This window comes from Xenopus tropicalis, chromosome 4 (genome assembly GCF_000004195.4).
Source record: "Xenopus tropicalis strain Nigerian chromosome 4, UCB_Xtro_10.0, whole genome shotgun sequence".
In the NCBI taxonomy this organism is placed as follows: domain Eukaryota; kingdom Metazoa; phylum Chordata; class Amphibia; order Anura; family Pipidae; genus Xenopus; species Xenopus tropicalis.
In genome coordinates this window covers 66,462,984-66,478,705 of record NC_030680.2, presented here as the reverse complement: position 1 = coordinate 66,478,705, position 15,722 = coordinate 66,462,984, and the positions used below count along the sequence as shown (strand labels likewise).

The 15,722-nt window shown below is 38.3% G+C and overlaps 1 protein-coding gene across 2 annotated transcripts in view; it reads right to left on the bottom strand.

The window, feature by feature from the left end:
* zfpm1 (zinc finger protein, FOG family member 1) overlaps positions 1 to 15,722 on the bottom strand; it is an 86,524-nt gene that overhangs the window by 43,232 nt on the left and 27,570 nt on the right. The gene's annotated exons all lie outside the window — the stretch shown is intronic.

The window sequence follows — 15,722 nt, the reverse complement described above, 5'->3', positions numbered from 1 at the left end:
GTACTGCAGTCAACAGGGATGTAGGAAGTTTAGTTACCACCAAGTAAAACACACTTTTTTATAGTGTAGATTAAAATGAATTCTTTAAAGAAAAAAATGTTTGCTTAAATAGGATAAAAATGAGAATCCTGTTTTTCTGGGTCTCCAAATAATATATCCCATGTATTTGCTTAATACAGCTATCAAGATGGATGTAACAGCAATGCAAGCACCACTATACATTTGTGATCAGCAGATGCCATAACAGTCTGATGATTGTCTTGGACAAGCAGTATGGTATTCCAACTACATACAGACATATACAGGTATGAGATCCATTAGCTCTGAATAACAAGCAGGCCATCTCACGGAGTCCATTAAATAAAAAAATGCAAATTTTTAAAAAATAATTTCCTTTTACTTTGTAAAAAGTACATTGTTCTTGATCCCATTTAAGATATAACTAATAATTATTGGAGGCAAAACAATCCTATTTGGTTTAATTAATTGTGAAATAATTTTAGTAGACTTAAGGCATGGAGATCCAAATTATGGAAACAGTAAGTAACTGGGTCCCTGGATAATAGGTCCCATACATGTATATACAAATGAAAATGTAAAGCCAAACAATGTTTTGGATGTAGGGATGTAAAATATAACTAACACATTTAGAGAACCAAGTGATATTACTGTCATACCCCCTACTACATAAAGAAACTATTCTGTGGTATTAAAAAAAAAAAGCTTCCCGCAGACCTCAGAGGCACTCTGACTGCAGGCATGTATATTTACTTAGAAAGAACAAAGGCCCCATAATCTATACATAGCACACAACAATAAGCGTGGCAAAAGGCACCAGCAGACCCGGCACAGGCAATTTTTCTAATTCTGCTAATTTCAGTTCCAGCACAATTAAAGTTGCTGCTGATAATGCTCAGAAACAATCAGGAGCTAACAAATCGCTTTTCTCCTCTTGTAAATTTAACGTCGTTAAGCTAATTTCTTCGTTCACGGCTGCACGGCTTCTGGGTGTCTGATAAAGTTAACCCTCGGCTTTCTGATCACATGATCCATTGGCCTGTTTTCCTAGTGAAGAAGGAGAAACTGAAGCTGGACTGAGGAAGATCAAATGGGCATTTTGTGATTCCCATCTGATAACCAATGGCATAATTAACAGTTAATTTTGGTTAAAAAAGAAAAAAAAACACTGCAAGATAAGGCAAAAAAGCACAATATTTGTCAATCTGTGTATATTCACAGCCCAGCCTATAAAGGTGGCCATACACCTTGAGATTTTTTTCTTCCTAAGGACCAATATCTGTGCGACCCGACAAATTAGTCGAATAATTGCAAGGTTAATGGCCACCGTACAATCTCACATCTAGGGATTTTTCATTGGTCAGAAAAACAATCAGGCGGGTTTAAAAATTGCAGGTGTTAGCAAGTAAATTTCCACTTTGTACAATTGTTTGCAGGACCAAGCAGGTAGTTTTCCTAGCTTCAAGTAGACAATATTGCTTCAAATGGTCATTTTCATTGATGGACAAATCATACTTTTAAACGATTGTTTCAGGATAAGATTGGAGCTACGATAACTAAAAAAAAATCTTTTAAAAATCTTATAAAATGTATATGGGCAGCTTAAAAGCAATAAAGAGTGAGATGTGCTCACTTGGGGTGTACACACTTATCTGCTGCTGTCCTAGATATCTTAGAAATGATATGTAAATGGATTATAAAGCAATGCTCTCATATATATTTTTATATATATAAGTTAAACGGGGCCCTAAACAAATGTTGGACCTCAAATAGGGTCTTGAATCCACAAAGTCATAAAACACAGGGTTACCCACAAAATAAAGATGCTTTTTGCTTCCACAGGAACACATACAAACACCTCTTCAGAAACCAATAAAAACCTTTACCAACTCGTTAAATGCACCAAAGCATGGAAACTAAATACATACACACATAATAAAGAGATACATATTTTTCTCGCTGGGCTCAAATTTCCTATAGGTATTCATTGTTAGAATTCAAAGGGAGCAGGAGAAATGTCTTTTTTTTTTTAATTTTCAATTATTTGAATGCGCTTGAAGAGGTTCAGCACTGCTCTATAAAGCAATACTTTTTCCCTCATTCAGAATTCTCTGTAGAAAACAGCATGCAATAAATACTTGTTAGCAATATTTGTCTATATACATGTGAGTACTATTTATGAAGGGTTACCAAAAAGAGTACTTGAAAAAGAAGCCATATCTGTTTTTCTAATTCTGGCACTACTGGAGACATCAGCATACCTAGAAGTGAAAGGGAGCTAATGTGGTTTCCTCTCATTTCTGTACAGACTGACACCTTCACCTATTGGCCATCCGCATAGGTTGCCAAACCATGTAATACCTGACTTTGGGCTAGTCAGTTGATCAACTTGAAAACTAATGTGCAATTACCAATTGTCCATCAGTGGAGCGGACTACCCATTGTAGATCAACGAGTTGTAATTGCTACTAAGTGCTACTTTTTTTTAAGTAAAACATAGAGGGAAAAGATGTCTGTTTATGCTAGGGATATCTACCTTGTATTGAATCAGTAGCTGGTAAACTACATCTTCCAGAATCCTTTGACAGCAAGATGGTTGATGTTGTCTGTCAATCTTTGACAGTAGGTTGCATATCCCTGATATATAGTGACCCACAGACTGAAGGCGGCCATACATGGGCTGATAAAAGCTGCTACTGAAAAAATATGGCAGCTTACTGGCTCATGTATGGGTCCCTCAGACAGGCCTAACTGACTGATATCTGGCCGAAAATTGGCAAAATGTCGATTGGGCACTGGGGCAAGTATCACATTAACCTACTGATGCGGCCTTCGCCCAAATGGTCTACAATGGTCTGCCAATGTAATTTGATTGTTTGGCCCAAGGGATCAATTTGATATCCCCCACTTCAAGGTAGGTGTATTGTGTAAAGTTTGAGGTCGCCAAAAGAGTAAATCTTTAGTCAGTGTATGGCCACTATTTCATGGCTTCTCTTTTCACCATGCCTAAAGAGATACTGAAACTAGAAATTAAACTTTTGTTACATCTATCACAAAATTGTCTTTGCATGGTTTTTATAATTGTGCCCTAATATATTACCTATCTGACCCCTATGTTCCTTTAATAAAGGGGGCTGCCATTTTTGTGCAGCAGTAACTACAAAGGTGGAGAAAGGACAGTCTTCAAGCAATTACTTGACCTATAAGCAATTTTTAATGTATATTTATATTTTGAAGAGTAGTTTTTTAGTGTCAGTATCACTTTAAGTGTTCCCAAAAGCAGACTAAATCAAACACATTTATGGGAAATGAAAACAATGGTTTTCAAATAAGGAAACTTGCAATCATCTGGCAGGCAGAGAAGAGGTTAAACACCGTTACATAAAGCAATATTTTCTCACCCCTTTTGGAATCCTGTCCAGAAAACAGTATGTTTTAAAAAATGCCTTGGGAGGTTAATGTGAGAGCCCTGGGTAGGAAACAAAGGATCTTTTCAGAGAACTTTAAATTCTCTGCTGATAATAATCTGAGATCAAACGCTTGGCGCTTGGGCCCCAGATCAATGCAATGAATTTAGTCTTCTGGCAGAAGCAAAAAGATTAAAAAAGAAAAATGGTGATATGTGACCCAAATTTCTTCCCATTTTGTTTCTTCGTGTTTGTCGGCTGCTACTGCTGACGTCTTACACCCTGCTTCTGAAATCCTGAATCGGATCCCAGTGCCCGAATGAAACCATTTATCTTTGTAGCACCAATTTGCATTGCATATGGATTCCTCCCTAGCTGACTGCCCCTGGACTTACTGTCCTGAGCACCTAAATCCCTTTAAATACACAATTTTATGTATTCCTCCTTAAAAAATGTTAAGAGGTAGCCACCAAGGAGTCAAGAAACTGTACAAGGGTACAAAGCAGCAGGTTAAATTTTTTATAGAGGTACTGAAACTCACAGGTGACTTCTACATACCGTAATCTGACTAATCTGAATCCTCATGCTTTTAAGTAGATCACAAGACTGTTTCTTTTACAGTTGATAAGCAGCCCTCTATGTTGCCTAACTGTATGGTTTGTATGGTATGTATGTTGCCTTGTTGTATAGGCTAATTGTATGCAATTTAGTCAACTGCATGGATGGTCACAAAATACTGTTGCATTCATCATGGCCTATGGTGTCCTTCAAGATAGGATTACATGTGTTTTTAAACAGGACGCATTCTCATCATGCCAATAAACGCAAGCTGAGAATCCACCCCCAAACTTCAAAAAATGTATTTCATTTTTTATTTTGTTTAAAAAATGTATTATTTTATTTATTACCTTATAATGCTCACGTATGTAGTTTTTCACCAAATTCTGCTTAATGTGCCTGCACTAAGGCTGACCCAATAGTTCTGGGCACAGGCACAACAATCAGCTTTTTAAAAGGTAGGGTGGATTCTCATTGTGTGTTTATCCGCAGGCTGAGAATCCGCTCTGTGTCCCATCAGCCTTATTTGATTGGAAGGGTATGGCAAGATCATTAATGGAAACAATAGTTACTAGTGTAGAGAGGTTTTCTCTGTTTCAGTTCTCCTAGATGTAAGCTGTGCGGAGCAGGGACTTCTGAAATGATTACTATTTCTATGTATTTTTAAATTGCTGTGGATTATGTTAGCACATAATATAAAAAAAAATATATATAATATATATATGTAAAAAATGCTGATGTACACCAGGAAAGTTTCATAAAAAAGATACTTATTTTATTTAGATCTAAATAAAATAAGTATCTTTCTTTGATGAAACTTTCTTGGTGTGCATTAGCATTTTTAAATATATATATTATATATCATTTGCCATAATGATGCAGCCACTGTAATATTTAGAACACTGACACAGCATGGGATACTGATCCCCACTCACTAGCCCACGCTTCCAAGCGCCTGTTCTGCTCACAACAAACACGACTGCAGCTGTTAGGGTGAAATGAGACGCCAAGGCCAGGAGGTTTAGGGGAGGAGGGGGAAAGGAGAAGGGCTATGTCTGAAGCAGTCACTTCTGTGGGATAGCTGGGAGACGGGCATACTTATCACCTCTCGCAGGCATCCTCAGACAGACTGATCTGTCTATTCTTCATTAAGCAAATACGCTGAAATGGAAATGAAAACATAATAGCTATTTGATTTGCAGAGAGATATTTTGCATATTGGTTTGTCGCTGATAGTGGAATTTCATCAACTCCCTTTTTTCATGCTTTAAAAACGGAATTACTAGGCTGCCCAGCAAAATGTGGGGGAGAAAAAATCCCCTTACAGCAGAACTCAAACCATTATGCTACAACGACAATTATTAGCATTATTGCATTCTAACAGGCAAAAACCCCCACCGCTCATCACTTTCTCACAGCCCCTTCTAGATCAGCTCTATTATCAGACATTTAGATTTAAATTTATCCTTGTATAAATAAACTCGCATTATAATAGTAAATATTGCTAATAAAAAATAATTGTGTTTTTTTGTATATTGTTTGTATATACACTGTGTGCATTATGTCTATGAACTTGCCAGATTTTGAATTGTTAAAGACACATCATCATCATCATTACTAATACTAATAACATTTACAGTGTAATTAATAATCTGGCAGACAAACTGACTGCTCCTGGAAATAAAGGGCAACTCTTATATAATACATTTAATACACCATGTTAACTGTAAATGGTCTTCTGGACCAGTGGAAGACTGAATAACAGGTACATCAAAGCAGACTGTTAAAGAACTTTATTGTCCAGATTCTGTACAAAGCCTTCAGTGCACACTTTTACTGCAGTGTGCTACAGATCTCACCTGTACCGCTCAGCTCTTCTAGGTATAGAGGTTAAGGCTAGGGCTTACTGGCAGTGCCAGTCAGAAAGAAAGACCAGCTACACTGCAAAACTGTATTATTACAGCTATTATTATTCATTATTTATATAACATCAACATGTTTGTGCAGTTTTGATAAATAAGGTTGGACTTTGACTACAAAAAACTTGTAGTGAATTGTTGTGAAATGAATGCTGCTGGTAACAGCTACACTTGCTATTTGCTATAATAATCAGCAATATGCAAGTTGATTGTTTTGTTGATGATGAAACATAAGGGCAACTTGACATAAATACAGGTACAGGTATAGGATCACCTATCTGGAAACCCGTTATCCAGAAAGTTCCGAATTACGGAAAGGCTATCTCCCATTGACTCCATTATAAGCAAATAATTCTAATTTTTAAAATTGATTTCCTTTTTCTCTGTAATAATAAAAAAGTACCTTGTACTTGATCCCAGCTAAGATATAATGAATCCTTATTGGATGCAAAACAATCCTATTGGGTTTATTCAATATTTAAATTATTTTTAGCAGACTTATAGTATGGAGATCCATATGGAGATCCAAATTACGGAAAGACCCCTTATCCGGAAAACCCCAGGTCCCGAGCATTCTGGATAACAGGTCCCATACCTGTACCAATACTCTGGGGATAGATGCATGTTACATTCGTAAGGGGAATATGCAGGTTCCACTTTATCTCCTAATATAATGTAGAAGCATCTTTATGGTCACTTGTGAGTTAAAGTTGACAATCATGGCACAACACAATTTTCCCAGTGAACTGTGGGTTAAAGAAGGGGAAAGGAGAGATTGCACAAAGAAAGGGGCCAGCCACGGTTCAAAGGACAAAAGGATTCCAAGCGATTGTCTGTGCGGTTCGCCCAAATTAAAAGCCACATTACCTTCTTTCAACACTGAAATAATAAACCGTTTCTGAAATACTCCCCGTTTATCCAGTAAATTAAAAAAAAGGGGGTGGTTAAATGAGAAAGAAAGAAAATTCCAAGCTGCCAAGTGAAAGACCCTGGAGTATCAGAGCCTAGGCATGCAGACAAGAGCAGGCCGATAAGGAAGGACGATAACAGATAGAAAATAGTAACACATTCGGACTTTCCCACCAGCTTCCAGATCATGGGAGGATGGAACAGAAGAACTGATAGCAACAGCCTTACTCCCATCCCCCTGCCTCCTACTTCGGCTCATTTAGCCACTGCAGCCCCTCTGTATTATCCCTGCACCTTACATACAGCATTATTAACTCACAGCACATAGGATTACCTAGTGATTCGTAGGTGAGCTATTTCACATTAATTTATAATGAGAAAAGGCAAATTCAGGTGCACATATGCTACAACTAGATTTGCACCCTGAGCATTCTTTCTGCAAATTATTACTAAAGGTGGCTATACACAGGCAGATTTAAGATGCAAAGTCGGGCTCTTCAGACTCATTCGGGAGCTTATCTGCCCACGTATGGGGCCTACTGGACTGATATCTGGCCGCAAATCAACCAGATGTCGATAGGGCAGGATTGATTTTCCTTTGGATTGGGGCCGTATTGGTGGTCCTCTCTCCAACAGCTCATATTTTTCATTGTTGCAATCTGATATATTGTGGGAAATATCCACTTGTTTGATGACCTCACTAAATGAGTGGATCTTATAGTAGGGCTAGCTAATTATTATATGTACTTGACACTCAATGCAATTTTTGGTGACACAAAATGAACACACAAGTGCATAAAAGCAAGTTTCTACCCAACTTGATGAAAAAGCCAGATTACATTAAAATGAAGATGGCCAAGGGATGTTAAATAAGCTTTGTGCCTATGGTACATAAGAAGCAGTTCATCTTTGTTTTGTGCTGTTCTGATCATTCTGGCTATCAGTCCAAAACAACTGGAACAATGCAAATGCGCCACACCATGTACTGCATGTTACAGTTCGTTTGTTCCAGGATACTATACAAGGCTACATTATGTATGGTCACCTACAGAGGTCTTACTATTTAAGAGATTAACATTTGTGTATGAGGCAAAGCTAACTGGAAAAATCAAAATACCATTATTGCTATAATTAGTTACTTTCAAGACACTGATATCTATAAAGCAATGGTGGCTTTAAATTCTAGGCACAAAAATCCTTGCTGTAAATCAGTCTTTTCTATGTTCTGTAGCATGTCCTGGTGCAGAATATCCGTGTTGAGATCATCATTAAAATATTACTATGTACAGGTAGTATTTCATCCTACTATTTAGCCCACATAGACTTTATAAAGAATGTATTTATTTATTGTGTATACTTTTATTCTGTAGGGGGATGCTTCCAACAAACTGCTTTCATTGATTAACCTGCCTGAGTTAAAATCCACATTTAACTCCTGGTTTAATCTTCTAGTGATCCTCAGCTCTGCTAAAGTTAATCCAGCTTGCTCCCAGTGTCCCTCTCTCTGAAGATGCCTCTGATATCAGCTTTGTGTGACTGTGTTTTAAATGTGGCACTGATATAGACCAAGAAGGGAAATAATTACAAAACTGACAGGAGCATATACTGCACATTGGGTGAGGGGACTGGGAAGCAATTTTCTGAGGTCAACACAAGGATTTTTTCCTCAGAATATTACTGTGATTTAGAATAGGGAGAAATTTGGTAAAGAAAAGGCTTCTGGGAAAAAATAACAGAGTGATCACCTTAAGGGCAAGGGCATACTAAGCAGATTGTATGCTTTCCTCTGCAGGTGTTTTTAAAGAGCCGAAGAAAAGTAGATCCCCTCTCATGGGCACACCCCCTATAGATCCCTTGACAGGCCCAGTGTCAGTCTGTGTGGAGCATATATTTGCATTTTCATACCAACAATGTGCTCCATGTAGCTTTACAAAGACTTACAGGGGTATGCTCATATGAGCAGACCCGCTTTCCCTCACCACTATATAAAAAAAATGCCTGTGGAGAAAAGCGGGTAATCCACTTACTACAATACTAGCCTTTAGTATTTAGTTTAAACTCAACACAGATCTAAGTTGTTAGACTTGCATATCAAGTCCCCTGCTCAGGCTTATGTATTTTTGGCTTTGTGAAAAAAAATGTACTTTAGTGCACATAAAGAGATATTTGGATTCCAATAAGTACTACATTTTCACACAAAATTTATTGTGCACACCCCAATTTGCAGTGTGCAATAGTTTTAATATGAGTTGCATCGAAATCATGTGAGAAGGTGTAACCAGACACAATGAATTTTATATTAGTAAGTGTCATGTCTAAGCAACTTGATTAAGTAACAGAAACATAAACTGTAAACAACCATAAAATACAGTTGCAAGGGCTACTGTTACACTATTGAAATTTGTTGGCTGCAGATGTAGGTCAAGATGTTCTGCACCTGAGTGGCACAAAAACCTAAACTAATAAAACTATCTATCCATCCAGCTATATTTATGTTATCCTGAACATGTTATTATGTAGGAACATTTACTTCCTGCCTCAAAAGAGTAAAATCTAATTTTGATGCGTGATAATTAAAGGAGTACAAAAAGCTGCCACTGTATATTATTCAGCAATGCCCATCAAAGAGTGGTTCACTTAACTTTTTAGTATGATTTAGAAAGTAATATTCTGAGGCAATTTTCAATTGTTCTTCATTTTTTTAATTACTTAGCATTTTGTTTAGCAGCTCTCCAGATTGGAATTTAAGTAGATATCTGGTTGCTAGGGTACAAATTACCCTAGCAACTAAGCTGTAGTATGAGTGAGAGACTAGAATAGGAATAGGAGAAGCCTGAATAAAAAGATAAGTAAAAAATATATAACAATCAAATTTAGCCTCACAGAGCATCTATTTTTGTCCTTCGGGGTCAAAGCTGCAAAGAGTTTGAAGAAGTCAAATAATTTAAAAACTCTAAAAATTAAAAATGTATACCAATTAAAAGTTACTAAGAACTGGTCATTTAATAACATACTTAAAGCTAATATGCTCATCCCAGCTTCTATATTAGAGAACGGTTTAGCTCCATTAATCAGAGCAGATGGAAGATGTGTCATGTTTAAGTTTATGATAAAAAAAAGTATCCTTAAGACTCCACTTTCTCAGAGGCTTTCACAGCTTGACCCTGAAGAGAAGAGGGGGAGTGAACTCATTGGAATGAAGAGCAAAAGGAGAAAGAGGGAAAAAAAGGCAGGTCCCCCTCCAAAGCCACTTGATAGAAAACAGATAAAGGTCCTTTCTGTGAGTCTCCGCTGAGGTCTTCACGGGCTGTGACCCTGAATTCATCTTCAAATTAAGCACAAGAAGACAGAATTGAGCAGGCAGATGCTTTCTATCAAACCCCTGGGAGCTTAAAGAAGACTTTTCGGCTTGTAAAACAAGGGTCTGATGTTTATCAATCACTTTGCAATTAAGAACCGGGGGATAGCTTATTATCTTAGATAGCTCATTCCCATACTGAGTACATAGGGCAGCATTTTAAAATCCTTACTCTTGAACTGAAGAGTGAATGCAACAGCTCCTTATTTTTATAAACCAGCTATGCACATGTGCCAATATGGGGGCAGATTTCTTTAAACCTATGTATGTATATTTGTATTAATACCGTGACACTATCAAATCATAATAACAATTCTATTTCTGCTTATAAAAACAATATATCACTAAAAGTTCTTAAGGGTCCAAGCCAAAACATTTGTATATATTGATGTTTTAACATCTAAAGCTGGCCATACATGGAGATCCACTCATTTGGCTATGAAGCCAAATTACATTACATTAACATTTTTTTATAAAGCGCCAACATATTCCGCAGCGCTGTACAATAAGTGGGTTACATACATTGGACATACAGAGTAACATATAAAGCAATCAATAACCGATACAAGAGGTGAAGAGGGCCCTGCCCAAAAGAGCTTACAATCTACAAATCAATGGATCAGTTAGTGTGCTCAGTTCCAAAATGGGCAGATCCACATCATACTGGGGGAGTACTGGGACCCAATGGCCAAGAACCATATTAATGTGCTGATGTAGTCTTTACCTAAAGGGATTTTCAGACCTTCATAAAAGATATCCAGCCAATCTGGATGAGACAAGTCATTAACTTTTACCAGTTTGTGTATGGACAGCTTTATATAGAAATTCTTAACCTATGGATCTAGTCACATATATGAAACACTGTTGAGACAATTCAGCAAATAAGCATTTACATACTAACTGCCCTCAGGCTTGGCACTTACTGCACAGGAACAGGGGGACTGAGTAGCCTTAAGGTGGCCATACACGCACCGATAATATCGTACAAAACCTCGTTTCATACGATATTCGGTGCGTGTATGGTATGGCGGCGAGTTGACCGATATCGCAGGAAGCTGCTGATATCGGCCGACTCGCCGATCGGACCAGTTTGAAAATTTTGATCGGGCGCCATAGAAGGCGCCTGACCAAAATCTCCCTTCAGCGCTGAATCGGCAGAAGGAGGTAGAAATCCTATTGTTTCTACCTCCTTACCTGCCCATTCAGCCCTGAATGGTGTGTGGCGGATCTGACGATGTTTTGTGCGACCATCGGTCAGATCACTATGTGTATGGCCAGCTTGAACATCGTCAGATCACTACGTGTATGGCCAGCTTTAAAGCAGTGGCACACTGGGAGATTAGTCGGCCCGTGACAAATCTTCGTTGTTGCAGGCGACTAATCTCCCCGCAATGCCATCCCACCAGCTAGAATGTAAATCACCGGTGGGATGGCATACACGCCGCTGAGATGTCCCGCAGTTGCCAGAAGTTTCCCCCCAAGACAACATTTGGCGGCTGCGGGACATTGCGTATGCCATGCCACTGGCGATTTACATTCTAGCCGATGGGATGGCATTGTGGGGCGACTAATCTCCCCCTGTACCACTGCCTTTAGGGGAGTGGCACTGCGGGGAGATTAGTCGCCCACGGTAACAAAGATTTGTGGCGGGGTGACTAATCTCTGCACTGTGTGAAGACACACAGTGCAACTAGCAGCATCTACTTGTCCGGCTACTAAAACAGACAATGCTGATCATTTCCTAATAATTGTCTCTACGTTTGTTTTAGGAGAGCAATTCTCAGTATTGTCTATAGCAGGGTATTTTCTGGCATTTAGTAGCCATTACAATTTGCTGCTACTAAGTAGCTTTGTGTGTCTTCACCCTAAAGCTGGCCATACACGTGGCGATCCGACAATGTTTCGTACGACCATCGGTCGCACGAAACATCGTCAGATCCGCCACACACCATTCAGGGCTGAATCGGCAGGTAAGGAGGTAGAAACAATAGGATTTCTACCTCCTTCTGCCGATTCAGCTCTGAAGGGAGAATTTTGGTCAGGCGCCTTCTATGGCGCCCGATCAAAATTTTCTAACCTGGCCGATCGACGAGCCGACCGATTTCAGCAGCTTCCTGCGACATCGGTCGGCTCGCTGACATACCATACACGCACCGATTATCGTACGAAACGAGGTTTCGTACGATAATATCGGTGCGTGTATGGCCACCTTAAAGCTTGGGAATGTAAACAATAGGGAAGATAAAGTGATCTCTTCAGAATAATTTGAAGAAGCAATCCTGTGGTGGAGAAAGAGTGGTCCTGTGGTCACTTTAAGACATGAACTAACACATTAAAGCCCAGTAATAACAAAACAATCAAACCATGGGGGCTACCATTTAAGCCCAGGAGGGCTTTTTACACACCTATCGGATGAAAAACTCTATCATATAAAATAGAAGTGTCTTTGCCAAGAAATTAACTTTTAATTTAGGAGCTTGTCAAGCAGATATAGCCTTTGAATGTAAATACAACGCTGTCAATATATTGTGTAATAAGCCCTTTAAGAGAAGCAACATGAATCTACGACTACAATGAGCAACAGACTTTAAGAGAATGCTACCGACTTTGCAAGTCTGTGCCAAGGTAAACAACATGGTAGCTCCCAATAATATAAACAATTATGATAATAATTCACAGGGCAGAAATCCACTGCACACAGTAAGATACATATCTTATTTGGTATGAAAAGCATTCCTCAACTGCACAGCATCATTAGCATAGAAAAAAAAAACAAAACACAAAGCTTTATATTCACTACATTTATCTAAAATATAAGTAAAATATATTGCCATAGACTATTCCTCAATGAGCTTTTTTACTGACATATTTGACAAGACATAGCTTATTATAGTGCACAAAATATTAATTTACTATATTCTTTTTAACGCATATGTGTTACCATAATATTTGTTTTGCAAATGATATACACTCCACTGACTGCCACATAAATGGAGATTTGTTTTTTGTAAGATTCAATTAATTCCCACTTTGTAAAATAATCTGGCTGGCCATATGCCAAATTTAGTATGAGTCTTTGGCCAACATAGAATTGTGCAAACTGCACTTCTCAGCAATCCTGTTGAGTAATCTAACTGATAAATCAGTAAGACAGTGCATGTAAGTGGGTATTAATTAATCCGAAACTGTATGGACCTAAACATTTGCTTAATTATCTGACCAATGGACACACAGGACAAGCCATATAATAAATACTACTGACCATCCTCTTGTTCTGTTAAACTGCACTGATGATCTGAATCTCGACTAGTGTGAATCAAGTTTTGTAAAACCGGACCAATAATCTGGCCAATAAATAATTAACAAATAAATATTAAGATGCTTAACACGATTTTTTTCTATCATGGTCTAGTTATCAAGTACAGTTAACTTATTACAGAAAGAAAAAGCAAATCATTCAAAAATGAGGAAGTTTTTAAATTAGCATTCTAAATTAGATCCCATACCTTTACATAAATGACTGGACTTACTCAACAAGCAGAATATAGATAAAGCTAGCGTTGCCACCCATCTGTTTTTGACCCACACATTACAGTTTATCAAAGGACTGTCTAGCCAATTGCATCTATGTAAATTAATAACCACGCTCAACATCATCATGCCCATCCCCAGCATGACTTCCCTACCTTCAGTTACACCCCCTTCGTTCAGGTTTAGCCACTGGCAAAGGTGGCAGACTTAATTAGCAGGGCTCTAGTATTTCTATTATAATAATAGGAATGCCCTAACTACAGCTCTTGATATTTCAGCTTTTGATAACCCATGCAGCATAACTACCAAACAGCCTTTCACTTTCGGGGGGGGGGGGGGTGGAAGGGACAAATGTACAACACTGAGTGATACAGATTGGTACTGCCACCATTTGGCCCAACTACACTTGCTAAGCCCTATTCTTCTGAACAGCTGCTGCTATGTGGGGTCTCAGTATATAGCAGAATTTACAACAGCCACCTCAACTTGCAACTCAAAGCTATGGAAGCAAAGACTTGTTAAGCACAGTTTTTTGAGTACCATGAGAGAAAACTTCTATATAAAATAATTCCCCTTCACACTTCCTGCCATACCAATATTCTTTAGTCACTCCTTCATGTGTCACTAAAATTACTACTAAAATTACCCTACTTACTTTCAGAACATAATTTAGAAATTTGTGAAACATAAATCTGCTACTGTTGTCTTATAGAAAAGGCTGTATAGTTATTTTAATAAACACAGAGCTGTATAAGAGTATAACAGCATTTATCCACATATTCCACTATTCTCCGTTTGCCAGAACATTAACTCAGTAATAATCATGCCCCCTCCAGCCGCTCCATATTATCTACCAAGAGATCTGGTTACTGCCTCATAAAGCAGAAAGCTAGGTTCGCTTATTATCTTAGAAAGACCACAACTAGGTCCTAATCTCTAGCAGACACAGAGTCAGCTTGGCACAAATGTGTGAGTTATGAGGCTCTCCCTGCTCGCAGAATAAACATGGTATTACTAGAGCCATAAAAGATCATTTCCACCTAAGCACTGCTTAAAACAAACGGGCTTTCTTAACTTTCTTTTATGTTCTCTGCGGCTACCTCTCAGAGGAGAATTAATGGCCTTACACAAGAAAAATGGCTGCAGCTGTACTGATCCTTCCCTGTAGCAATGTATTTAGATCCATAACAATTAGCCCTAGATGTGTCTGATTCCAGACACCGGAAAAAGAGTGTAAACATGGTAACAGGATTCTGTTCAGGAGGCGAAGAACAAGTTGGTTAGATTAATATGTTGTGTCTTCCTCTGCACTTGCCTCTGCACTGCTTTTTAAAGTATTTCAACTAGTGGTGTATCTCTTTATATTTATTATATTGTCCTGGTCATAGGACGCTAGAGTCATTTTCATTATTCTCAATCACTAAATCCATCCCTTATCGTTTTGCCAAAAAATCCACAAAAATGCTGAAAAATTATCAAAACATTTGCAAAACGCTTTGAAGTCAAGATGGCAGATTTTACAAGTGACACATTTAGTCAGTGGGCGGTTTTTGAATCAGCAGTATTTTTGTCTTAACGGCATTTTTGTCTCTGAATTTGTGCCACAGTCTAGTGAGGAAATTAGTTGATGGTGAAATGTGGAATTTCGTTTGCCGAATCCATGCCTGCTGAAAAAATTTGCCCACTGCCCTAAGTTTAATTCTTGGCTCCATGTGCCAGCAAAGTTCATTGTGGAGAGTGATTACTTTAGTATCCCTGCCCTCCTTTAATGTTGGTGACACAGCACAATACTGCTATTGGGCCAAAAACAACCCAAATGTTACTACAGAGTTATTGATTTGTAATAAAGTTACAGGTTACAAAAGTTATAATTTGCTTGCTTTTCTATAATTCTGGGACAAGGAGCAGTGATTATTTACTCTCTATGGGGATAGCCAGACAGTACAGGTGGAAATGTGACCACAGTAACATATCACATCATATGTGGTGCCCACTAGTGACTTCTGTTATTGTGACTTACCA